The 25905-nt window shown below is 35.0% G+C and overlaps 1 protein-coding gene across 3 annotated transcripts in view; it reads left to right on the top strand.

Annotated features, from left to right (window-relative positions):
- Positions 1-25905, top strand: part of PCDH9 (protocadherin 9) — a 654286-nt gene that overhangs the window by 267484 nt on the left and 360897 nt on the right. The window lies entirely within an intron of this gene.

Raw genomic sequence — 25905 nt, 5'->3', positions numbered from 1 at the left:
TAATGCTAAATCTGATATTTGCTTCTTTCTCATATTTTTTATTTTTTATATATAGTTTTTTTTTTTAGAGACTGCAATAGGAAAACCTTTTTCGGAATAAGCTATATGGTCAACTGAGGAACATGATCTTGCTTTAAAGTCAGCCTCGGCTTCGAGGAGAAATTTGGACTAGATCTCCAAGGTTTCCTCTCCATTTCATTTTTTTTTTTTTTTTTAATTCCAAGCTGCATTATATTAATTGTTTTTAGATTGCACCTTCCTGATGCACCAGCATCACACACAGACTCAGATCCATAGAAAAATACTCGGCTTTAACTCTGACAGCTGGAGTTCAGATGTCTGAAAATGCTGAAATTAAAGATGGCAGATCCTCATGGATATTCAGGAGACTACAGTCTATAGTGACCTAATTAGAGATTTATTTCCTTTCTTATTCCTGTCTCTATTTTCATCTTCACAACGTTCTCTTGCAGTCCAAAGGTTGTCATTTTGAGCAGTTTGGCTTCAGCTTCTAATGCTCAGTGTATACACAGTAACTTTGCCATGGAAGGAAAATAAAAGAGAGAGAAAAAAAAAAGAAAGTAAAGAGCACAGCAACCATGTTTATTTATTTATTTATTACAAAAAGATTTGAGGGAGACAGATGCTTTCATAGCTTCCAAAAACTGCAGGTCATTTACAGGAGCATTAACTTTTACAAAAACAGAAAGGAAAAATATCTATCCTGCCTTTATGTTTTCTGTCTTGGTTTTCTTCTCATGGATCTGAGTTGTTAGTAGAGGAGCTAACCAGGAGAGACTGATGTTATGTGGAGAAATAGTTGCATTAGATCCTATCTAGACTGACGCCTCACTTTCTCCCCAAAGTCCATACTCCACCATCCCTCTTTCACCATACAGAGGGGCTTTGCCAGCCCTCATAAATGAGGAACCAAACGTGACAGCTCAGCTGATGGTGTAGACGTTGGCAGCAAGCTTGATGGACAGCACCAAACCTTGCCGTGGCCTTTCTGCTGCTAATTAGCTGTTTGGAGGAGCTCGGTGTGCCACAGGCGTCGTCTTATCAGTAAAGGACATCCTTGCCACTCACCATGACAGCTGTGATGCAGCTGTTCGGGAAGAGAATTGAGCATGGAGGGGGAGGGTGGCAGGCAGAGGAGGATTTAGAACAAGTGACAGCCCCGGTGTCTCACACTGAAGTCGTCCTGAGCTGTAATAAACAACTGGCATGGAGAACAGAGAAGGTGGAGATCAAAATTTATAAAATCAGAACGTGGGTTAGGCATAAAACAAGACTGTGAGTGAGGGGAAGGAAAACGTATCTGCACCATGAGTGCTTTATAACACAACTGGAGCTGTGTGCTCTTACGATTAACACCAACCAAGGGATTTGCTTATGGATTTAACATACAAACATTCATGATTTTCTGCAGGTTGCACATGTATTTGTGGATATTAATGAGGGAGTGTGCTAGGAAGTCCCACATCTGAGCAAGATAGGGAGCAGGATTGGCCTGAATAATGTATTGAGGTCCTGTAGATCTGATGGCTGTGGAGACAGGCTGAGAAGTAAGGAAATAAATAAATAAACAAAAAGCACTTTCTCTTGAGTGTTAAGGGGGAGGAACAAGAGAGTCTGAGTGCTTTACTCCTGCTGCTTTTCAAATTAAAACTCCTTGTTGATGCAGAAAGTCCAAGTGGTACAATACACTGTTGTTACAATTTTGCCTATTCAAAAATGAATACTTTATTTGTACAAAAATGAGTACTTTATGTGTATGGTACTGACCTTATTTGAAGACTAACTGTCTAACCTAGCTGAAGATTAACTGGTTTGTCTTACAGGAGAGAGTGTGATTTTAGACTTTGTGATTATAAACTGTCAGTTTTAAACTTACCAATTATTTTGTAATATAATCTAAGAAAGACTAAAGAATGAAAACTTTTACTAATACTTGAGATTAGAGTGTTTCTGTATTTTTTAAAAAGTTGATCTCACTTAGAAAACAAAAAATAGTTTAGATGAAATAAGGATAACAGCAACAATAAAAATGTGTCTCTTCCTCTTCCCCAGAACTCAGACTAAACACTATTTTTATGCTTACTTAAGGGAAAAAAAAAGTTATTACAACATTAATTGATTTTTCTCTGTATTTCTTAGAAGCAAAAAGATTAAGACAAATGCTTTCCTTGCAATATATCTGTCCCAGGCAAAGGTAAGGAGTATTAGATTGCCTGGGAAAGCTTACTCTTAAAAAGCATCCAGTATAATTTTACAACTGAGTGGAGTAGTTTGTGATAGCATTGAGATTTGGGATATTCCTGTGAATGAATACTTTTTAAGGTTTTACCTGTCGTTGATGATTACCTATGGGTTTTAATACTCTAATGGTATGTAGACAAAATAGTTAGCAATATGCAGCAGTCAGAAGCCAAAAACAGGTGTTTCTTACAGCAAAGAAGCCATACATATGCTTACACACATTGACAATGCCTTGTTCATGTTTACTGTCTAGTATGCTGTTATCTCCTATCCTGCACTATATATATACACAAACATATATCTCAACAATAATTTTCCTTATTTCTGTGCATTTTTAAAAAGCCCTCCGAGAAGATGAACTTATACTTTAGGAATTTTCTTAATCAGAAAAATAGAGATTTTTGCTCTATTTTACAATGGGAGTGTTCCAATCATTTTTATCTGTCTAAAATGTATCCAATACTATATTTAGAGATACATATGATGCCTTATGATTACATTTTATTTCTTTTCATTCCTGACTTGTAAGGTATTTCCAATTATCCTACTGAAAATATTAGATATTCTTCATAAATAGTAGATGTGGCCACATAAGCTCAGGTTTATCTTTCAGTTTTCAAACAAGTCTAATGAAAAATTTGAAATAATTTTTTAGTTGGAATGATTTTGCTCAGTAAAACATTAGTTTCAGTATTCTGTCTGAACTGTTTTTCCATAGTTTTTTTTCCTTTTCCTTTTTTTTTTTTTTTTTTTTTTTTAAGAAACAAACATTCCGTTTAAAATTTGAGTGGCTATTTGTATTTTTCCTATAAATACTTATAAAAATATTACGTGTTTGGTGTTTGTGTATTTAAGTTTTGGCATCTGGGCAATGCAACTGATAAGCCAGCTTAATTATTTTGATAATATAACTTAGATCGATACCTGCTCACAACCTATTTAAGTGTTTATTATCCAACCATGGATTTGCAACTTGCCTACTTTATGTGTTCTCTATCTTCAATAATAAGAAGACTTTAAAGGTTTGTATGTAATACAATAATGCTACTCCTATTCTCTGTGTCGTGTGAGTTTGCCATTACACTGTAAACTGATATTTTCACATGAGAGGTGTTTTTGTAATTTTATATTACTGGCTTAGTTTAGTGCACTAAAGCTGGCTAATTTGGCTGTGGAAATATTTTCATTACTGAGAAAGCTGGTCTGTATTTGTGTATTCTTCCATTAGTAATATAATGTTATTTTGTGTGTCTTGTGCATGGATGGAGACAACTAAATCTTTGTACAGTGTGCTGTATTACTAGAATAAAATTAGATTTACTGTTCTTAATGGGTTATTTATATGTGGCAGATAATGAAATTTTTTGCTTTTATTCAGGTTGTGCACAAGTGAAAGCATCCATGGTAGATCCTTTCAAAAGTTGTGCCTTGGTGTGCCCAGTAAACTGTCAGTATTTTTCATGCTGAAGAGACTTAAAAGGCAGAACTAACCTAAAACAAATCTAGCCTTAATGGATTGGGCAGAGCTAATAAAGAACACAGAAGATGGACACAAATTGTCAGTCACAAAGGGATGACTCAGGGTTAAAATGTTTAATATTCCTGTTATATGAAAGTATGAGTTAAGTGGCAAAAGAGGAAGGTGGGAATTTTTAGCCTAGTTAGGCTGTAAGCAAGTGACAAATTAGCGAGGTGAAGGAAGGTGACATTTTTTTTCTTCTTTTTGTTTTCCCCAAGTATCTGATGTTTCTTCTCTGCTAATATGACTGAAGGGCAATACTACAGCTATTGCACGTGTTTATGAAGAACAAATATCTCAGAAAGAAATCTGATCTTTTATTTAGCATTTCTATAGCAGTAAGTTTTGTTTGAATCTGGGATCTTTTTATTGGAGATGTTATGATAATCTGCAAGCCACCACTGCCTGCTGCAGTCATCAACTATCAGGTTCCTTCACTCTGTGAAATTAAAATAGTGCCTCTGGATGCTGCAGATACAATCTATTTGATGCCATGTCTGTGTGTTTATTGAGTTTATAAGAGATGAACAGGAAGGAGTTGTTCAGAGAAGCACAGCTTTTCATCTAATGTATCAGATATAGTCAGTGCCTGTTCCAAAATGATAAGAATATATATGTTTTCTGTGTAGTTAATAGAGTCATATTAGGGAATGCAGTGCCAGTATAATTAAAATGCTGTGGGTTTTTTTTTTCCTAATATATAATAAACAAAGAAAGAAAGAAAGAATGAATGAATAAAAAGTTAAAAAAGAAGAAAATCTGAGGGAATTTCCTGCCTTTTTTTTTTTTTTTTTTTTTTTTTTCGGGAAAGGAAACTCACTTCTTTCTCCTTGTTTAGTCTCCTTTCTCTCCTGCTCCTTCATGCTCTCTGCCACTCTTCCTCTTGCATTATACTTGATTTTGTCACACTCTTCCTCGCAGGCACTTTTCCTGTGTTTTGCACTGGCACATGCTTTCTAACAGGCTGTCACCTGCGTGTGTGCATTCGCACACACTCCCCTGCTCTCTTGTGTGCTCTGCCTCATTCATTTGCACTGTCCTGCTCTCTTGTACAAGCTCCCATGCTTTCTTGCATGCACTCTCTCTTTTCCACTCTGGCACACACTCTCTTGCATGCCTGCATATACTCAATTCCTTTTGCACTCGCATGCGCTTCCTCTCATGCTCATGCTTGAGCTCCCCTATATGCACCCCCGTGCTCTCCCTCGTTTTCCCTTTTTCTCTCTCGCACCCTCACAGACTCAGTTTCCAGCTTCATCTCACCTTGTGCTCTCTGTTACCTCTAACTTATTCTAACATAGTTTTCCAAGGGAATGTCCTTGTTGTCCCTCAGCGAGTGACCAAGGATTAATGATACAAGGTATTCAGATTGCTGAGGATATTAACACTTTATGAACCTTGCTAAATGAATTCATGGGAGAGAGGTGATGTCTTTTTCGTGGGGGAGTAGGAGGATGGTTTATTTCCTTTCAAGTTTACCCCTTACCCCCGCTTCAATCACGTCACTGCTTGGAGGAGGGAGAGTGGGGAGGAGAGGGGAGAGAAGCTCATTTAGCAGCCCCAGTAGACACAGGCATCACAGCACCGATCAATCAACACAGATACTTTCCCACTGAGGCTCCCCTGTGACCTTGAGGAATGTGACAAGTGATTTAGAGGAGCGAACAGACAGAAGTTTTGCGATAAACCAAAAAAAAAAAAATTCTGCTGGGTGATGAAGAAAAATAAAAATGAAGAATGAGGGTGGATATATACTTGGTTTAAAAAGATTTGATAAATTCTATAACCACTTTCTGCTGTACTGACCATGGTTAGAGTTTGCTTTCATGATAATCAAGACTTCTTCAATAAACCTTACTGCAGTATTTAGTGTACTTACTTGCACAGGACTGCAGTATGTTATGGGTCTGAGCCCTTAACTATGGCTGGAATTTGCAGTAGTTATTGATAACAGATTCCAGAGACAACATATTTCATCAAATTCATGTGTCAGGAAGGTAATCAGCAGAGTGAATTGCTTAACCTGGATCAGCTTCACTCATTCTGAAATCTTCAGTGGGTTAAATCAGTCATGAGAAGACTGCTATTAACCATAAATGTTAGATATATCAATAAATGCATCAACTTCCAGTCTGGCTCTAGATACACTTTCAACATTTTATGTATTTGAGGGTTTTTTTTTTTTTTTTTTTTTTTTTTTAAGAGAGAGAGAGGACAGTTGTATCAACATAACATATCAACATTGTGAATGCACTGTGGGCACTATGGGAGAAACAATGCGTATTCTTCCACACATCGATATGTGCCTAAGCTTGGCAGAAAACAATGCCATATCTTTTCCCACATTGTTCATGCTTTGTTTCTCATTTAATAAGATCCTTTAGGATGCAAATTGGTTTTTCATTACTGATTCCTGCCCCTTCCATCTTTTTTTTCTAGTTCTTTCTGCCGCTTATGGCAGAAACGTGGCTGTGTTTGTCTGTTAAACCTTTAGTGGTAGCAATCCTTGCTGCATATTTCAATGAGCCAGACCTCTGCTGGCACTTGATTCTGTGCTCGGATTCCTCTTTTTTTGCAACTTAGAAGAGAAAGTAGTGACATTCAGGTAGAAATGTATGCTGCTGATCAAACATAAGAGGTCAATAATACTTGTTTTTTTTTTTTGTCATTTAAATGACAGTAGTGGCTAAAAGATGTAATTTCTAATCTTATTGCCTGAGATTAGAAAACTATTTCCATTCCAATTTTCTTTCTTGTTCTGGACAGAAAGGGTCTATTCTAAACAAATTTGGAGAGTGCATTTCTCTAATGACAAGACTATGTCTTCCAGTGCATGAAAAGGTATTTTGGTTCATTAAGCTCAGTAACAGTGCTAGTAAACGAAAGGCCAAATGAAAGGAGGTGGCATGTGTTTGGGGAAGTAGGCAGTAAAATGTCATCATCTTTCTAATGATATTGAAGCTGGTCAGATTCACTGGTAAAATGCCCAGATCTCACTTGTAGCAGGCATAATCCAGTATGTGTCTGTTGTTTCAGAGTGCCAGAATTGCAAATCAGAGGAAAAATAAAGCATTACCTTGTGGAGAGCTTGAAATAATTTAGAGAACCATAAGACACTTTAAGGAGGAGTGAATGGCAATCACTACAAGACCTTAGAAAATGAGTGGAGCAATCAGGCTGTTACTGTTCCAAAAGATTTTGTGTTAAATTTACCAGCACGGGATCTGCTATCGGAGGGGCGGTGGATACATGGTCAGGAAAAAAATCCAGAAAGTTGTTTGCTCCTGGGGTTTTTAATGAGGTCGGTAACCTAGTCCTGTAGAACATTAATTTCTTCAGCACCTTGCTGAATGTACTTCTGTTTTGTATTTTCCATATAAGGCTCCTTTTCTCTGACAGATTTAGCTGTGCTTTTCATTCAAGTAAAGCCAAACTGGCACCGTGGAGCTTTCCTTCCCACTCATCCCTGCATTTGTTCTAATGAGGGCCTTCAGAATGCATCTGACTGTGGAAAATGACAGTCAAGTAGAATTATAGACTGGTCCGAAGTTAGAAAAAACATGGCAGCAAATGATTTAGGGTGAGCTCTTAAATGAGAATTGCATTTACTAGATGCTATGCTTAATTGAAAGGAAAACCATCTTCAGAAGTGTAAAAAGCAAGGCCCTGTAACCTTGCTTTCCAATTTGAAACACCCAGTAGATGTTTCAAATTGCAGATATTTTACCTGAGAGCACCAGAAAACCATTAAAAAAACAGAGAATGCTTTTCAAAGTGTTTCTGATGTCCTAAGGAAGCTTTTACTTCTTTATTTAGCATTAGATATCATGCACCGTTAAAATTTATTTTATCTCTACCAGGTGTAGTTCAGTAACTTAAAAGCTCTTGAAATGTATTTTCAAGGACAGAGAAACATGAGCATCTGGGTATTTTTATTGTTTTGGGAACACAAGTCCTATATTTTTTTGTCTCAAAGAGATAAGAAAGAATGGAATAGAGACTTGAAGCCAGGTCATTAAAGCCCTAAGATAACTCTTTAATCACTGTACCTGTCCATTCACTGGAAGAAAACTATTAATGCAACTATTTTAATCTGCTTTTAAAAGTCAGTTTTCTAATAAAAAAGCAGTACACTTCAGCAGAGAATTTCATTTCTGTCACTCCTGCATTTAATAGAAATTAAATAATAGGTTCTTTTTGTTATCAATGTTAAAAGTCTTCAGACTGGCTCTGTTTTGGTTTATCCTGTAAAAGAAAGGTTACTACACTGCAGAATAGAATATGTATCTCTTTATTACATACATCTTTATATTACAGAAAATAGATCCATTGGGCTTGTTGAATTTACTCTTGAAGGCAAGAAATACCTTAAGGCCAGACGCTCAGACAACTGTATAGTCTGTTCACTGGAAACACATCTTTGAAAGGTGGATGTGAGCTCTACATTTGGCTTTAAAAATAGCTCTGGGAAGTGTTGTATCTGCTTTTAAAGCAAAAAATAACCTCCCCCCCCAAAAAAAAAAAACTTTTTAGAAATAAAAAAATAAAAACTTGGAGTCAGAGCACAATAAGTTTGGAGCTGAGTAGAGCAGACTAATCTTGTACTTACTGCTGTCATTGAACGGAACTTTCTGCACATCTTTATTTGTGGAGGAACTTTTCTGTAGCTTAGTTTATAGTGAGATTATGAAGCATAGTTATAGAATATCTTTTAGATCATGAAAATTTAGTTATGATCTAGTTTTGTTTGTCAGTTATGTTTGTCCGTAAGTATGCAGATGCTGAAAAGTTGCAACATAAAAACAAAACCAACTTTATGGTATCAGGGACAGACGTGTTTGTTTGTTTGTTTGTTTTATCTTCTCTGCAACACAACAGACTTCTTGCAGGGAAAGATGAAAAGAGTTTCAGTGACATTGGCTCCTTAAACCTTAAGTGTTCATTAGACTAGCAAGCTTTTGTACCTTTCTTGGGAAAGGGTAAACAAATAGATATGAAGGAGGAGCTGAGAAAAATGAGGACAACATATTAACAAATCAATGCTGACATTGATTCTGAATACAGTTTCTTAAAATAATTACTCAGAAACAGTATCCACCCCATGGGGTGGGGTGGATGGCAATGTTGGAGGCAATGCCAAAAAACTTAAGACATTGGCTTCCCTTTTTTGACTAATAAAAAACACAGTTTGAAAAAAATGAAGAATGCCGTAAAAGGTGATGATCTGTATTTCCCTGAGTCCAACTTTTAAGAAAGAAGTAATAAAAAAAAAAAAAAAAAAAGGCTTCTTGATGTAATGAATTTTATTTTGCAGGCACTGGGCCCATGCGATTTCATTTCATTACTGGGATACGCTGAGCAGGCTTGAATCAGCAAGAACTCCAGGCAATGCAGGCTGATGATAAGCATTTCATCATAGTCCTAAACATATTAAATTTTTGGCTATAAATTTTATCAACAACATCTACATGGCAGGATACTCTTTCCCCTGTTTATTTCTTCAATGTGCTCTCTGTTCTCCTTGATGTGCAAATATAACTTGTACTTGACTGAAAACAAATTTTAAAAAATTATAAATAAAAATGCATCTACAATTTAATTAGTCCAGTAATTATCATTCAAGTTATCTCCATACTTACGGAAAATGGGAAAACAATATTACAGCATGAGCAAGAGTAACAGTAGACAAACCAATCAATCAGGTTTGTGACAGTCTCCAAAAGATTTCCTCCTAAAATACTCTATCTAATACTGTATCCTGGTGCAAAATTATTCAATTGAGGACCTTATTTCTGGTTTCTCTGACTGTTTGTTACAGATATATGGCTTTTATAGGATACTGAGAGGGAAATAAAAGGTATAAATTAAAATAAATAAATAAATAAATAAAAGATTGTTCATTTGACATTTCTTATAATAAAAAGCCTATAGGATTTCACCAGTTTCAGATGACTGTTATGGGAAAATGGCCAAACCCAGAACTGTACTGGAGTATAGAGTAACATTTCTAATTAAAGATTCTTGAAGACCAGGACCAGGAAAGAACATAATCCTCTGCATTGCTATGTGATATCCCAAAAATTAAGATCGAAAAAAAAAAAAGAAACATAAAACTGAGGAGCAGAGGAAGGAGAGAATTTTAGCTTTGTCTGGAAAAGGGCATGTCTTTTTGAGCAGTGCTCTGGATAGCTGTTATGGTATCTTTAATGATAAAAGCAAGAAAGGTGCATCTTTGAAAGCTCTCAAGGCATGACAGCCCTGGGGCTGGTTAGAGGCTAATTAGTTTCAGAAGTGAAGACTCCAGAGTGTCTGAGGGAAATCCTAACTGGATTAAAATTGAATTCTGTTCTCATATCTTGGTATAATATGATTCATCATTGCAAACGTGTTTTTAAACAAATATGTTATTTAAGTTTTGTCTGATAGTTAATGATGCCTCAGTGGCCTGACAGGGAAAAAGACCGTGCCTACTATGTTGACTGTTAAATCTAGCTTGTCCAGTAACATCCCAGTGTGATTTGGGGATACTCAGAAGAACAATATGTATCTCGTCCACTAAAAGTTGTATAGCTGCTTTGGAAGCCTGAAGTGCAACAATCTAGGGGCAAGAAACTTGCAGTGATGGGTATTATCCAAGAAACTTTTTGGTCATGTAGTCATATGGATAGTGTTAAAGATGGGAAAATGTTTGGAGATCGTAAGAAAGTTTCTAACAAGCGTATTCAGCTTTTTCTTTTTTTTTCTACGTTTCATCTTTTTTAAAAGAATTCATCCAATTTGATCTCTGACTCCTATTCTTAAAAAAGGAAATGTGTTTGCCTCTGAAATGTTATGATTGATAAGTAGTGGTGACTGGAAACTCAATAGATGTAGCTGGATTTTCTAATAAATAAATAAATAAATAAATCTGTAGTTTGAGAAATTAATTGTTACATTAAGTGTGGAAATATAGCTAGACCCAATTTTTTCATGTTTATATGAACAGTCAGAACATCAGCATTGCTCTCACTCAGACTGTGCAACTAGCATTGAAAAGGACGCATTATTGAAGAAAAAATCCTGGAAAATGTTTCTACATGAACACTTGTATAGAATACTCATCTTTTTTAAAACAATCTTTTTGTTATTAATTTCACTTCAGTTTTGTTATATAAATCCATAATGCAGCTTTTTGGCTAGATTTTATTGGAACAACTCATCCTATGCATATTGTAAAGCCTGTTGTAAGTGGCATTTCCACAGGTTATTTTAGGAAGACTCCAGGAAATATCTGCTGCCATTGTAAGTCTTGGAAGTGGGGCAAATTATTGTTGAAAGAAGGTAGAAGCTGTCTACATTCTAGTATGCTTTTCATCTCTGTGGTATCTGAGTGTCTCATACAAATGAAGATTACAGGAAGGATTTTTCTCCTTCTCCCTTTCCTACTGGGAAAATGGCTCTATAGGACATCTGCAACAGCATATATTAGATTATTAGAACAGTGTATCTGCACTTAGTTGAGCAGACATTGGTTCAGACCCTATGTGGCTGTATGACATTTATCTCTGTGGACAAAAGATAGTACATAAAGCCTTCTATAGAGATGAAAGGGGTAATCTTTTCTCAGTGACTGTGGTGGATACATCAAGAAGTAATTGGCTTAAATTCTGGCATTAAAAACTGAGGTTAAAATTTCCTTCCCATAACAGAAGTAAAGAACTCCTGAAGAATTTTTTTTTTTTTTTTTAAAAAAAAAGAGGGAAGGAAAAACTAAAAAATCTGGAAATAGTCTACCTAGATACATGGGAGAGCTCTCATCACTCATCTAAAGATCTATTAAGGTCATACTAGACAAATTTGCCACCAAAAAAATGAACCAACCAACCAAAAAAGATATAATTCATCCTGTCGCAATTATATACAATTCTTTTAGCCTTGTAATTCTTGTGATTCAAACCAAACAGTAACAGTTTTGCTTTCTTGAAGTTCAGCTGAAGTCATTTGGGTACTTCTGTAAATAGTAAATAACAATGTCACTGTCCTCAAAATCTACCCAAAAACATATTTCAAATTCATTTTTATTACATTATTATTTCATTTTTATTTTTCATTACTATATTTGATCAATAAATTCAAAAGCAGTTACCATCAGGTTACTCAGAAGTTACTTTTGCCCCAAGCATCGTAGCTCACTGGCAGATTTCAGCATCATGACCAAACCATCTCAAAAGAATTTACAATTTTTTATTTTTAACCTATTTAATATTATCAAATACTTGAACTGTGTCTTTTGCTTACATACTTACACTTTCAAGCATCAACAAGGAAAATTTCCATTCAATAGAACCCAAGATTAGAAAATTTTGTGAAAAGGTAACAACAGTTTTATGGAAATGAAATGACTAAGTTTGTAGCAGCATGATCAAAGTGAAAAATTATGTACTCCTGTTCAGTAGTTTATTTGTTAGTGATGTATCAGATCCATAAAACAACTTTATTCTGTATGTCCTTTGGTATAATTCTAACTATTTTCAGTTGAGATACAACAGAAGAGCTGGTTGTACACCATTTCATATTGAACTCTGCCACTTCTAAAGCTACTCCTAAAATATAGCTAACTACACACTACAAAATAAGTACTGTATTTTTTTAAGAAAATTATCAAGAAACTGAAAAAAAAAATCTATTATTTAGTTCAAGAGCATTAAGGATATAAACTTTATATGACAGAATGTTTTCTAAGGTGTGAAAAACATTTATTTTGCATTAAAGTTCCATGATCTTTATTATTCACTCAAATTCTTTTTAAACTTTCCTGTCCTCATTTCTTTCTTTTTGTCTTAGTGTTCTGGCCTAGGATTCATTTCTCCTATTTTGTTATTTCTATAATTCTCACAACGGCAAATTAAATCTGTGATGTAACAGCATTATGCTACAGTTCGGCAGCTTCACAATTCCTACAAATAGTCCAAGTCTACTGCTGTCACAAGTGATGCTCTTCTGTGTGACTTTCAGAGAGTAGCTATAGATAAAAGCTTTTTATAGGCAGCTGTGCTGGTTGTCCAATTCTCAGCTCTGTTCTTCGTGAGCACAATGGAAGAATTCTTTTCTGATATGCCAAAGCTCCCTGGGAAATTGGCTTTTCCAAAGCATCCACAAAATTGTCTCATGTCCATGTTTAATTGTACAGCACCTGATGTGCAGCTTGAAGCATCTTTTCAATTTCCACGTATCTTCTGTGTCTTTGCTCTCAAAACTAGTTTGTTTTTCATTTTTTGCTTTGTTTTATATTGAATGGTCTTCAAACAAAAACGACTAAGTGTATTTGTAGTTGCATTAATTTCTTGTGCGTGTCTCATTTTTCCTTCTGTCTTATTACCAAGTCTTTTGAATTATGCTTTTAGTGTTATCACCATTGTAGTGTACATCGCCAAATGTACACTATTAGGTGTACATTTTAAAATAAATAACTTTTATTTTATTTTTTAGAACAATGTCTATGTTTTCCCATCTTTATTTTGATTTGTAGTGATATTATATCCCAATTGGGACTTCTAAATAGTTGAAGCTACTTGGCAAGCATTTGCTAATTTGTCCTTCTGCTTATTGCAACTCTCCTCCCTGTGTTTTGATAACTTGACAGGAAGTAGTATTTTGTGGTCTTATACAGTATTAGACTATTTTGCACTATTAGGCTCTTTTGAAGCTATTTGACTACTCTACAAATGCTATTCTTGTTCACTCCAAGGAAAAGTCTTTCAGTTGTGACAAAGAAATGTGATGCTACAGATGGTGGCAAACCAGGTTCTCTGCTTACAGGCTATCAAATACCCATATTTTATCTGAATACCTGAAAAATTATATATATCCCCAAATAATTTATAGATAGAAATAAAGATGTTTAGGGCATAAGTCCCCAAACAGTTATCTGCTTTGTCAAATTTGTTAATCTTTCTCTCTCTCCCTGCCCACTTTGTCTTCCATCTCCTCCTATTAAAGAATTATGCATAGGTGCAGAACCTATAGTATGTCAACTATAAACCTTTTGCCAGTATGGTTATGTTCTTGTTTTGGATCTTTTGTTTGTTTGTTTTGTTTTTGTGTGTGTGTTTTCTTTTGTTTTTCTTTTTTTAGTTACCTAGTTTCTAGCCTTATATAATTGTGTCCTGGAATTTTTAAAATGGTAGTACAAAGTGGCAGCAGTGCTGTTACATGGAACCATATAGACACAGCTATTTTGGGACAACCTGGAACATAACTTCCTATAATAATGTCATACAGAAGTTATGGTAGAAGTTCAATTACTATTTTTTTTATCAAAAAATCACCTTTTTAAAAAAGTATAGTAATAATAATACACTGGTCTTGATATCATCTGCTGGTATTTTGGGAGTTTTTCAACATCTGTCTTGAACTGAGGGCCCAAAACTGGCAGCAGGATTTCAGGGACAACTTCAGGAATGCTGAATATATGGGCATAGTAATTTTTCTTAAGCTTCTAGCCATATTTCTCCTAGTGTAATCCAACATGTAGCTTGCTTTATTTGCAATGAGATGGAATTTTTGTCCATAAAAATTGAGCCTGAGCTATTTATTAAACGTAAAGTTCAGCTCCCTTCCAGGAGGGTAGTTATTCAGGCGGCCACTGTATTGAAGTGTGGAGTTACTTCTGAGAATTTTGCCTTTTTCATTATTAAGTCTCATGCTGGCACAAGCCTGAAGTTTATCAAGGCTCATCTGGATTGAGTGTTTTCCAGGTGTCCTATCAATCACTCCACCAAATTTAATGCCATCTTCCAGTTTATTGAGAGCACCGTCTGTGATACAGTCCAGGTTGCTACTGAAGTTACTAAGCCATATGGGGCCACGTATCAACCATTGGGATATTCCACTTGTTAACCAGCTGCTAGACATATGTCCAGCCTTTGGTTTCAAGGCAACCCAGGCAATTTTAGTTCAGCTAACATTCTTTTTTTTTTTCCTAGCCCATGCTTCTTCAGTTTCCAAATGAAAAAACTGTGCAATGTTTTGTCGAATGATTCTGAAAAAAAATGATGCCACCTACTTTTATATGTAAAAATCATGTAATTCATGCCATCATTTCTTGTGTAGGTTCTCTTTTTACTATACTCTTTTTCTTTTTTTCTTGCTCCTCCCCCTTTAAGGCTGTTATACCTCTTTATCCTGCCTGCAGCACTGGTACCTCTGTCTAGATTAGGTCCTTGCTAGGTTCTACAGTAATCCAAACACTGTTAGTAGACAAAATTGCTTGGACTATTACATCATTGTTTTCAGATCTTATGTATTTCCTGAAATAGTCTCCTTTATTTTTTTATTATTTTCTGAGTCAATCAAATGACAAGCACACAAGCAGTCTGAAGTAGTCTGCACTGTACACTTAACCCTACCCCATTCTAATTAATAATTTGCTTGTACACATATGCTACAAATTACGTCTTTGCCTCAGAGAGATAGGCACACGTATGGCAGCATATTTTAAAAATAAACTTCTAATTCTGGACATTTCTAAAAAAAAAAAAAAAATTAAGACACTTTGAAGCATCTCAGATTTTAACTAGATGCCCTTTAGAAGATATTGCCCAAAGTGAAGATTAACAAGCATTGCCTGTTTAAAATATTGTTAACACACTTCACAGTTTTTGTTAAGTTGTATCTTTTCAAGGGTTTTTTCAAACATTTTTGTAACTTATAGTAAGAGATTTTGTAAATACTTTCAAATTTGTTCTATTGTCCTTCCCATTTCTCTTTATGTGCAGATATATGCATTTATAGTTAGAGGGAAATAAGGACTTTTAGCATGAGAACTTTCAACATCTTGTCTACGGTGGGTGCTTACTTTAATTAACAATACAGACAGCCTACACAACGAATTCAATTGCAAATGGGCCACAATACACATATGGCTATAAGCCAGATAAATGCTATCCATACAAATTAAATGTGTGTGATGTAAATAAGAACTTTTAATATCTTAAATTCTCTCAATTGGTTGTTATAGTTCAACAATCCAGTGTGAAAAGATAAACAGATTCAAGGCTTATGCTGATTTTGGCTTAGATGTTAATCATGCTGGGTTGCTGTTGCTAATACTAGAAAAATGTAAATGACTAATTTACTTTTCACAAGACAGTAATATTTCATATGTATGTCATAGATGGAAAAAGCAGATTTCCAGGATCTCTGAAGAGATGGAATATAATAGGAGGAGAAGAAAAAAAAAAGAGGTTAATATTACTAGGAGAAGAAGGGAATTGATATGCAGGTGTATATGCAAGGGTGGAAAGGAAAGGGAGAGCTCAGTATTATTAGAAGAAAGGTTAGTGCATAATACTATTAAAATCTGAAGAACTTACAGTTTCATCCATTTTTGTTGTTCTTGTCGTTTGCTTTTTTTTTACTTCTTAAAAATAACTTTTATGTAAACACTTGCTAGACATGGCAAAACTTTTTTTGCAAACTGATTCTTGGACATTTTTAATGTTTTTCAGCATTACTGGCATATTTCCCAAAAGTGAAAACTGTGACATTTTTTATAACAAGACAAAAATAAAAGAGGGAGAAAAGTGTCCTATTCACCCACTTCTCTGTGTGGAAGTTTCGCATTTGAGGATTTAATGCAATTAATCAAAGCCCCAGTGCATTTGTATTCTCTGAACGCTTGTGGAGCACTTTCATATTTTCTCAATGCAGCAGTGTGAAATGGTGCAGGATGCCAATGGATAATAGTTCTGGGAAAGATATCTTTCATGCTAGGACAGTTCTTGTGGTTTTTGTTTTAGATGATGGATTGCAAGTTCTCAGTCATTTGCAAACCATGGACTTTACATGAGCTGTCTACATTATCAAATTTCTCAGTTTGAAAACCACAGCATTTTAATTGAAAGGAGTGCTAGACCTTCCTGCCATATCAGTGTTAGAGTCTGTGAAATAACTTTCCCACTTGAGAAAAATGAACAAATACAGTGCAAATGTTTTTTACCTTAGTAACCAACAAGTCTGAAAGGTGAGTTGACACACATTCAAGCACAAAATATCAAACCGTGAGCCCTCTGCTACCAGAAATTCTTTTTTGAATTCACTGACTTGAAGGAGATTGAGTATCTGTGGGCTTAGTAATGTCTTACAATGGTGTCAGTCTCCCTAAAACTGCTGTTGAAAATACTTTCTCCTTTGAGGCCTCTTAGAGTGTACAACTGAGATTACTGGATATGCTTCAGTAAGAAAAGAGATCAGAACAAGAAAATTGGGCATTTGTACAGCAGAAGCTCTAAGATCAGAGTGATACAACTCATCGTATGATGGGGTTTAATTTAGCTCTAATCTCACTCAGTTAAACAAACCACAGTAAGAAACGAATGCTTTAGGGCTTTGACATTGTGAAATGTCTGAGGTTTGTAATAAGATAGATTTAGAAATAAAAGCTCTGTTTACATAAATGCTACCTTTTTCAGTAGTTGAAAAGTAACTTTTAAAATGGCAACAAATACATTGTTTAAAGTGTGCTTAGGGGTAACTGCTGATGGGTGGATTTTTTAGGTAGTAAATTTAACTTCAAAAGCTGATGTTGCTATTCTGACTCCCCACTTCTTCTAATCCATGTTCTAACAACCTACCTTCCATTTGACAAGTTATTTTGACAGCTGGTTTTGGAAAGGCCAAAAGCTTATTTTAGCTCAGAGAGAAGCAGGTCTGCACGGAAAATGTGCATTCTGAAAGCGCAAAAACGTTTGAAAATTTATTTGCTTATTTTTAAGGTGTATGTTTTATTTTTGTAAACATTAACATTTCTAGGTTATATTCCGTATTTATTGTTGTGGTATTTATGAACATAACCGTTTAATGATTATGTGTAGATAATTGCACTGAAAATTAATGGGAGAATGACTAACAATGAATTTGAGTTATGTCTACAAAAATATCGGTTAATGAATCTTCACCTAAACAAACTCTAATATCTGGGCATTTCTGAAACAGAAGTAAGAGAAGGGCCTAAATCTGTTACCTGTTTTTTCACTGCAGTCTGAAGTTTAGGTTGAAGTTTTATAAAACTTCAAAAAAAATTAAGAGTAAGCACTCTTAAATTCAGTTGTAACATCATTTTGTCACAAAGTACTTCCTTCTGTAAAGAAAGTACAGAGTGTGCTCTCAAGTCTAGACACCTATTCAGGAAAGTATTACTGATAACCTTCAGGAACATTTAAGGCAAACAGTTCAGGTCTCTAGAATTAGAGTTAGGTAACTTTTGCAGAAGCATGTACATTGCTGCAAATTGGTAGGAGTGGACTCACAGGTAGGAAAAATCACTAGCTTTTGTTTTGTGTGTGTGTGTGAAGATTCTTGTACTGTTTTGTTTCATTCATGATTAATATTAAAAGCCTTAGCCACGTTCTTTATGTACACTTTATATACACTTTTTTGTTCTACTTTTTGTGAATGTTCTTCCATTACAGTCAGCTTAGAAATTTTCTGGTAGATTCAAAGGGCAGGCAGTTGTGCCTTACAATGAATACTTGGTTTTGCTTCTCCTTCCTCCAAGTGCAGTATATGTACCTCATATGGGCATTGTTGTGGCAAATGTCTGATGAACCTTTTCTTTAACAGCTCCCAAGGAACTTGAAAATGACTCCTTCAGCAGATGCTACAGACAAAATTCTCTGTTTCTGCTGCTACTGGTTCTTTAAAAGGACTTGTCTTAACTTCATAAAAAGTCAAGGTCCTGCACAAGGTGCCCCCTGTGGTGTGATAACGTAGCTTGCAATACCATAATTCACCAGCTCGTTGTTCCAGGTAGTGGAAAAGTACAACTGTTAGCTTGCAGTATATAAAACTAGTTCTAATGGGAATTCATGTTCGTCTCCTGCTCTTACCAGTTCAGCAGAAGAATAAGGAATGAGGCACAGCTCCTGTCATATAATATTCTAGCTTTCTCTTTGATCCCTCAGCATCAGTTTTGACCACACTACTGCCAAAAAGGCAAGTTGTGCTCTTTTCCCTGCCTCTGGCTGTCTGTTCCTGCCACCTCTCTTGTGTCAGCACTGGCAATTGTTCAGCTCTTCCGTGAAAAATATTAATTTGGGGAGGCAGGTCTAGTTTTTAGTCAGTTCAAGAAACTGACATAACTGGTGAGCTACTTGATTTAAGTATTGACAAAGCAGAGGGTGTGCCCAGCAAAAGAGAAGGAAGTCAGGGCTGCCTTTCTGGTGGCAGCACAAACTGAAATCTTTTAAATCTCAGTGAAAGTTTACAGCCTGAAACAACTCTTTTTTTAAAAAAAAAGATGACTAAAGTCTGTGAATATTTGCTAAACTCAAGTTTAGTGCATGGTGAGTCCTTAATTCTCTTGGTATCCATGCATGTACTCTGGTCTATTACTTGCATTTTCAATCTCAGTGGTATTTGAAGACTTTTGTCAGAAGAGGTGGATTAAGTAGTAAATTCTGATTTCCTTTATATTTACCAATGTATGCTAATGCATTTCTTCATTCATTTATAAGTAAACATTTTGAAGGAAAGACTAAGTCACATTCTACATTTAGTTCTGAAACAATCTGATACCCCTTTTAATTTTTATGATGAAGCTGGTGGAAGAAAAATGTCACAGTGGAAATTCTTTCTACTACTCTTTACACAATCAGAAGTTACAATTTGTTTTCAGAAGAGCCTTCTTGTCGCAGGAGACAGTGTAGGAAATGCAGTGTTTTAAGCTAGACATATTATGGCATCTTTCTGTTGAGCTCTGTAATAGTAAGAATATCAGTGCATGGACAAAATTAAATTAATGCATGCCTAAATAACAATAGTAAACCAGACTTTTATAAAATTATGGATTTTTTCTCTGTTACTGGATGCTGACATAATAACTAAATAGTTCAAAAGAATTAAAAACAAACAAACAACAACAACAAAAAAAACAACTTACAGCCTCTAACTTGCTTGTATAGACTAGTTCAGCTTGAACTAGTTCAGGCTACTTCAACAAAGTAACACTCACCTGATGAAGGTTATCAGTGTGGAAGAAATGATACTGAATAAATATAAAATATTGAGAAGAGATGCAGATTGCTAATTAGATATCAAGCTAAGGAAAACCCTTGTTTTTCAAATAATCAGAAGCTGGGAGAATGCTTAGAGAGATGTTTGCACTGTTCTTGTTTTTTCCAAGTCTTTCTTCTAGAGTGAGTACTTGTAGCACTTGTAGTCAATTTTGGTTTGGATTGAGATTTTGTTTCCTGAAACAAACAAACAAAACTTCTCTGGAAGAGTGACCACCCTGTATAATGTGTGCTCACAAAAAAATGCACATTTCCCTTAGACCTAAAAGAAATAAATCCAATATGTTCATAGAACCTTGCAGGCTCAGGCTACCAAGTGTTCTTCTTGGGCTTATTCCAAGGTCATATCACAGAAGGTGTTAAGATACTTGGATGTGAGCTGACGGGGTCCTTTACCTGAACCAGTATGCCTGACCCTCTGGAGATGTCCTGACCCAATCACCCACCACTTGTCACATGGCACATTCATTTTTTTTACAGCTATTTCTTTTGGACTCAGTCTCTATTTAATTTTGTGCTTTTGCTTCTGTTGTGTTGTCAATATTTTCAAAGTGAAGATTTATAACCCATTTGTATAATGAGCTCTAGAACCACTGCATTAAAAAAAAAAAAAAAAAACTGTGTATGAGTTGATCCTGTTCTCTCCAAAGCTAGTGCAAATTTTGCTAGTGACTTGGGTAAAAATGAGTTCATTCAAAAGTTGAATTGGAATTTAAGAATTTTGATTTTTCTTTTAGAAAAAAATCGGTCCAATCTGAACAAAGTCAATAATATCAAAAAAGGAAGAGTTTTCCCAAAATTACAGAGCTTTTAAAATTTATTTTTAAATTAGGTAATATATCCTTTTGGTTTTAATATTCGCTGCATTCTAGTCTAATATGGGAAGAATTACATGTTATTAGGTCCTTATTAAATATTAAGATGCCTTTAGATAATGCATACCAGCGTGGATGTCACAGCAAAGGGAAGAAAACCAGACACAGAACTTTGGAATTGTTATTCCTTGGAGAATTATCAAAAAGTGTCAGAGGCAGAAAAATGCACAGCTACAGTATGTGCTTCTTTCCCAAGATCTACTGACATGTGATCTAACTGAAATGCAGCTTTTAAAATTTAATGATAATGCCTAATGTTGCTATTATTTGATAAAACAGTAAAATATTTCAGGAAATAAGGATGGCTGCATTTTTAATCTCCTTTCTAGATGTAGTTTATGATTTTCTTTATTCTATACCACAAAGGTTTTCTCTTTCAGAAGTAACATGAAAGAAGAAATGAATAAAATTTAGATTTATGTTCTTATAGGCATATTTTCAGAGTAGTGAAATAAAATCGTGAACTTCTTTTAACCATTTTGGCAATGTTTTACATTGTAGTGCCAGTGGTCAGAAAAAAACTTGAAAATGTAATATAACAATTTGCTGATTGTTATAGAGGTGCTTTGTGGCAAGACATAATAAATATTCATTTAATATGTTTTGTCTTGTTAGGTAGTCCCCCAGGCTTGATTTGAGTTTGTGAATAGCATTGGAAATTGTTGATGCTTTTGGAGTGTCTAGCTCTTCAGTATGAGATTCTTAGGAGGAGATTCTAGTTACTGCCATTTTCTGAAATGACTGAGCTGAAAAGGCTCCAGGTATGGTTCTGGTGGCAACCAGAGATTCAAGGAATGAATGTTAGAATGGGGGTTGTCAAGTGTTCCTGATAGTGGTGCACAAGTTCAGACAGACTTTTATATGACTTTATCTACTTCCATTTCTATTTAAATTTCCATTCCATGTATTTCATGGAACAAAACGGATGATATTTTTAAATTTATCTTTTATTTAACTCAGGTCAAGTTAAACAAGGAGCCAAAGCTATGCCTCAACTGTGGGAGAATTGTCCTCGGCAATGTTCAATGTTTTGCAGTTTTGATCTTTAGCATATGGGATATTGCCCTTCTTTCATATGCCTGTAGTTTTGATTTTTTTTTTTTTTTTTTTTTTTTTGGTATCGCTTTGCTTTTTATAATTGGGCTTCATCATCTGGAAGAAACAAGATGACATGATGTGGCCTGAACTGTGGTACCCAGTTATCCTGTCAACGTTATAGGAAGTTTGTGTTTATATACTCTTGCATCTGGAAGCTAGACAGTTCTCCTAATTTCTGCAGTTCAGATAAAATCTGATTAATTCTGTCATAGTTATTCTTACAGTACTTGATACAGATTGTGAATTTAACACTGAAGAAACAAATAATGTTGGCTTGAAAATTCTATTAGGAAATTTTAAAAGATGAAAGTGTCTTTCTCTTTCGTACATCATTTCATAGGGGCTTTTAAAGCCTCGGGAATCTTAATGTGAACCTTTAGCTCAATTTTTAAAGTCTTTGGCTTTACCTATGGAAGTTTTCTACTCAGCTGCCAGTCAAATGGAGGCCAGCAATTTGATTTTTTTACTCCTACTTATCCAAAAGGGAATAAATTGTGTATACATATAGAGAGAACAAAAGTTGACCTGTTTTAAAAGTTACACTTCAAATATAATATATAATAATATATACATATCTGGGAGAAAAAGATTTGTGATAGATTTTGTGCATAGAGTTTGTTCTGTGAGCAAAATCAGGTACAGAATTGATCCATATAATTTATTTAAAGCTTGTCTAATATTACTGCAGCAAAATGCTTTTTGGTAAGAAGTACTAGACAAAATTTATATGCTTAAAACATTAATATCTTGCATATTTTTCCTTACTAACCTTCATTCTAACATGATTTTCACAGTTTCTTTCAAACTTCATTTGAAACTAAGTTTCTTTTTTTTTTTTTTTTTTTTTTTTTTTTTTTTCCACAGAACTGATCATTTGTATTTTAGGATAAGCTTTTTTGTGTCTTCCTTCCTTCCTTCCTTCCTTCCTTCCTTCCTTCCTTCCTTCCTTCCTTCCTTCCTTCCTTCCTTCCTTCCTTCCTTCCTTCCTTCCTTCCTTCCTTCCTTCCTTCCTTCCTTCCTTCCTTCCTTCCTTCCTTCCTTCCTTCCTTCCTTCCTTCCTTCCTTCCTTCCTTCCTTCCTTCCTTCCTTCCTTCCTTCCTTCCTTCCTTCCTTCCTTCCTTCCTTCCTTCCTTCCTTCCTTCCTTCCTTCCTTCCTCCCTCCCTCCCTTCCTCCCTCCCTTCCTTCCTCCCTTCCTTCTTCCCTTCCTTCCTGACTTCCTTCCTTCCTCCCTTCCTTCCTTCCTCCCTTCCTTCCTGACTTCCTTCCTCCCTGACTTCCTGACTTCCTCTTTCTCTTTCTTTCCTAGTTTCAGAATCCAGAAGCTTAAGTGTAATTAAACATAGGAACTGTAATGCAACCTAGCTTTGCTATTGCAAAATCTGACATAGGTGATTATCATGGTAAAATAGATTATGTATTCATCGCTGTGCTAATATTTTCTGAAGATAATATTGAATTTTATGAAAATAATGAACAAGTCATGTTGGATTTCAGAGTTAATAAAAGCTTCAAATATGTTGCTGTATTATCAGCTGCTATATTACATCAGAGGGTTCTGTATCGCATCAGGGAATATTGGATTTGCAAAAGGACACTAAATGTCAATGTAATATGAAACTTGCACAGCTGATATTTTTGAAAGTTGTAATATAATAGACTACTCAAGTGAATGATTTTTATATTTTGTCAGTAGCTTGATAGTAATGAAAAGGCTCATTTTGGCTGCTTAACTGGAACTGAGTCATGAAACAGTAGCATCCTGGTCAGTCCTATATGATTGTCTTACTCAAAGAGAGAAAGGGAAGAGTCATATCTATTTCCTCTGTATTTCCATGCCAGCTGAAATGAAAGATGTAATAAATTTCTAATTTGCCAATCTAAGCAATACTTTCAAGCTGATGATGGGGTGCCTGATATTTTTTTCCTCACCTCTAACTGGAGTGCCTCACCACAAAAAGAATGCCTTCATGATCACCATAAATTCAGAATAAAATAAAAACAGTGTATTATTTCGGCTTATTTATTTGAATGAGTCACTCTCTTCTGCACACAAGACATGGGCAAAGTATTAATTACTGTTGATCAGAAGCTACTTAAAATGTAAAAATGTTAAATGAAAGCAGAACAGGAAAGCAGTGATAAAATTCATGTTCAGTCCCAGAAGTGGAAACAGATGCCATCTCTGCTCCGGCTATGCAAAGGCAAGTAAGCTGTACTGGAGGAGCAAGGTTAGTTCACCAATCTTTTTTCCACATTATACTGGTTCCCCAAAGTTTTTTAAGAGGTTTAATTTAAAAGGCAGAAGTGATGAATTCTGTTACCCAAAGGCAATGACTTCAGGTGGACCTATATGAGAAATACTTTTTTTTTTTTTACAGAATTTACTATTCAAAGCATGCTTTTTTGTTTGTTTGTTTGCTTGTTTTAATGAAGTAAATGGATCAGAAGAGGTCCTGCCCAAAAATATGGAGTTTGTTTGTTTAAGAATCAGCCATCGTCTTGCATTAGAGTGACTCTGAAGCTTTTAATTGTAAACTTTTCAGAACCTGGTTAGATTAGATCTCAGGGAAATCACGCCTGACTTAAAGATACATGGATATTTTAACTGATACTTTTCTGTAAATTCTGTTCAGCTGTTTTCTGCTTTCTTCATATGCAGCTCTTCTAATGAATTGTGTGGATTATTCCTCAAATGAAAAAGCTGTTAGTAATAAAAAAGACTGAATGAAAACCAAGGGGAAACTGAAATTCAAATAATGTTTTTTTTTTCAACTTTAAATAAATGTATCGTTCATATTCCTTGTAACTTAAAGAAAATAGAAGTTTTCTGTGCTTTCAAATGGATTCAAACGCTTTCTTAGATTTTCCAAAAATAGAGCTGGGACTGCAATTTTAGTTAGTCCTTAAACCTCAAGTTTTTCAAAGAGCTTCTGGAGCTCCTGCATCTTCTTTCTTTAAGGTTTTTTTTTTACCAATATTTTTCCAATGTTTCTCTTATTATATGTCAGAGAAAACTTGTATCCCATTTCCAAACCCAAAATGGAATCAATGCAATAAATGAAAAAAAATAAATGGAAAAGATTGTATCATGTAATTAGTAAATCTTAGGAATACATGGGATGTCAATTTGATAAATAGAAACATAAAAAATGTTTCTTACAATCACATAAGATGATTTTTTTTATAAAAAATGTATGAATTTACCTGTATGTGACTGTAAGTACCTGTATATGTATGTAGATTTATATCAGCCATAGTTAAGATTATGTGCATTTTTTTAAAAAAAAACTCTTTGCAGTAACCAAACTATAACTATTTGGGCCAATATATCATATGAAAGTAGTCCACCCCCAAACCCATACACTTTTGAAGAAAAATGAATTAAAAAGTTGTTTGACTGTTTCAAAAAATGAAATTAGAGAAAAATCTGTTTTCCATCTCACATAATCTGACATGACAAAATAGACTTTTCTCTAACCTCATAAGCATCATGTCATAATGTTAAGGATAACTATTGTCATATTAAATGTCTTATTTAATTAACAGTCATGCAAAATTGAGAGTGAATCAGATCAGCCAACTGTCTGACAGTATCGCAGATATCTTCGAGCAGTGATGATGAGATTCATCCTGCAGATTTTTCGACAGCAAAATGTCAGATATGGAAGTTTGAACAACTGAGCTAGGTTGCATTTATAGCAAAAGAAGGGATACCTCCACAGAGCGGTTCAGTTGCCTTAGCAGCTTCAGAAAACTGAATTATAAACTGTGTTTCCACCTTTGCCAATAATGTAACATTTGACTGCCATGAATCAGGAATCCTCAAATTATAGCAGTCAATCTAGCAAAAATAAACTTTTTTTTTTTTTTTTTTTTTTTTTAACTTCAGGAACTTTGAATCAGACCTAAGATGACTAGCCTATTTGCTAATCATCTGCCTTGTTTTCATTTCAACAGTTCTTCTGGAAAATACTGTTAAAATTTTTTATGTAACTCAAAGGCAAAAAATAAGCATTCGCTGAAGAGCTAGATGCACAAATTCATTGGATGCAGTGTTACCTATAACCCTATCCTGACCAGCAGTGAAAACAGGCTATT

The sequence above is a fragment of the Tinamus guttatus genome, unplaced genomic scaffold, assembly GCF_059628265.1.
Source record: "Tinamus guttatus ecotype Peru unplaced genomic scaffold, ASM5962826v1 Tinamus_guttatus_pri_ptg000109l, whole genome shotgun sequence".
Taxonomy (NCBI): domain Eukaryota; kingdom Metazoa; phylum Chordata; class Aves; order Tinamiformes; family Tinamidae; genus Tinamus; species Tinamus guttatus.
This window is presented reverse-complemented; position numbering and strand designations above follow the sequence as displayed.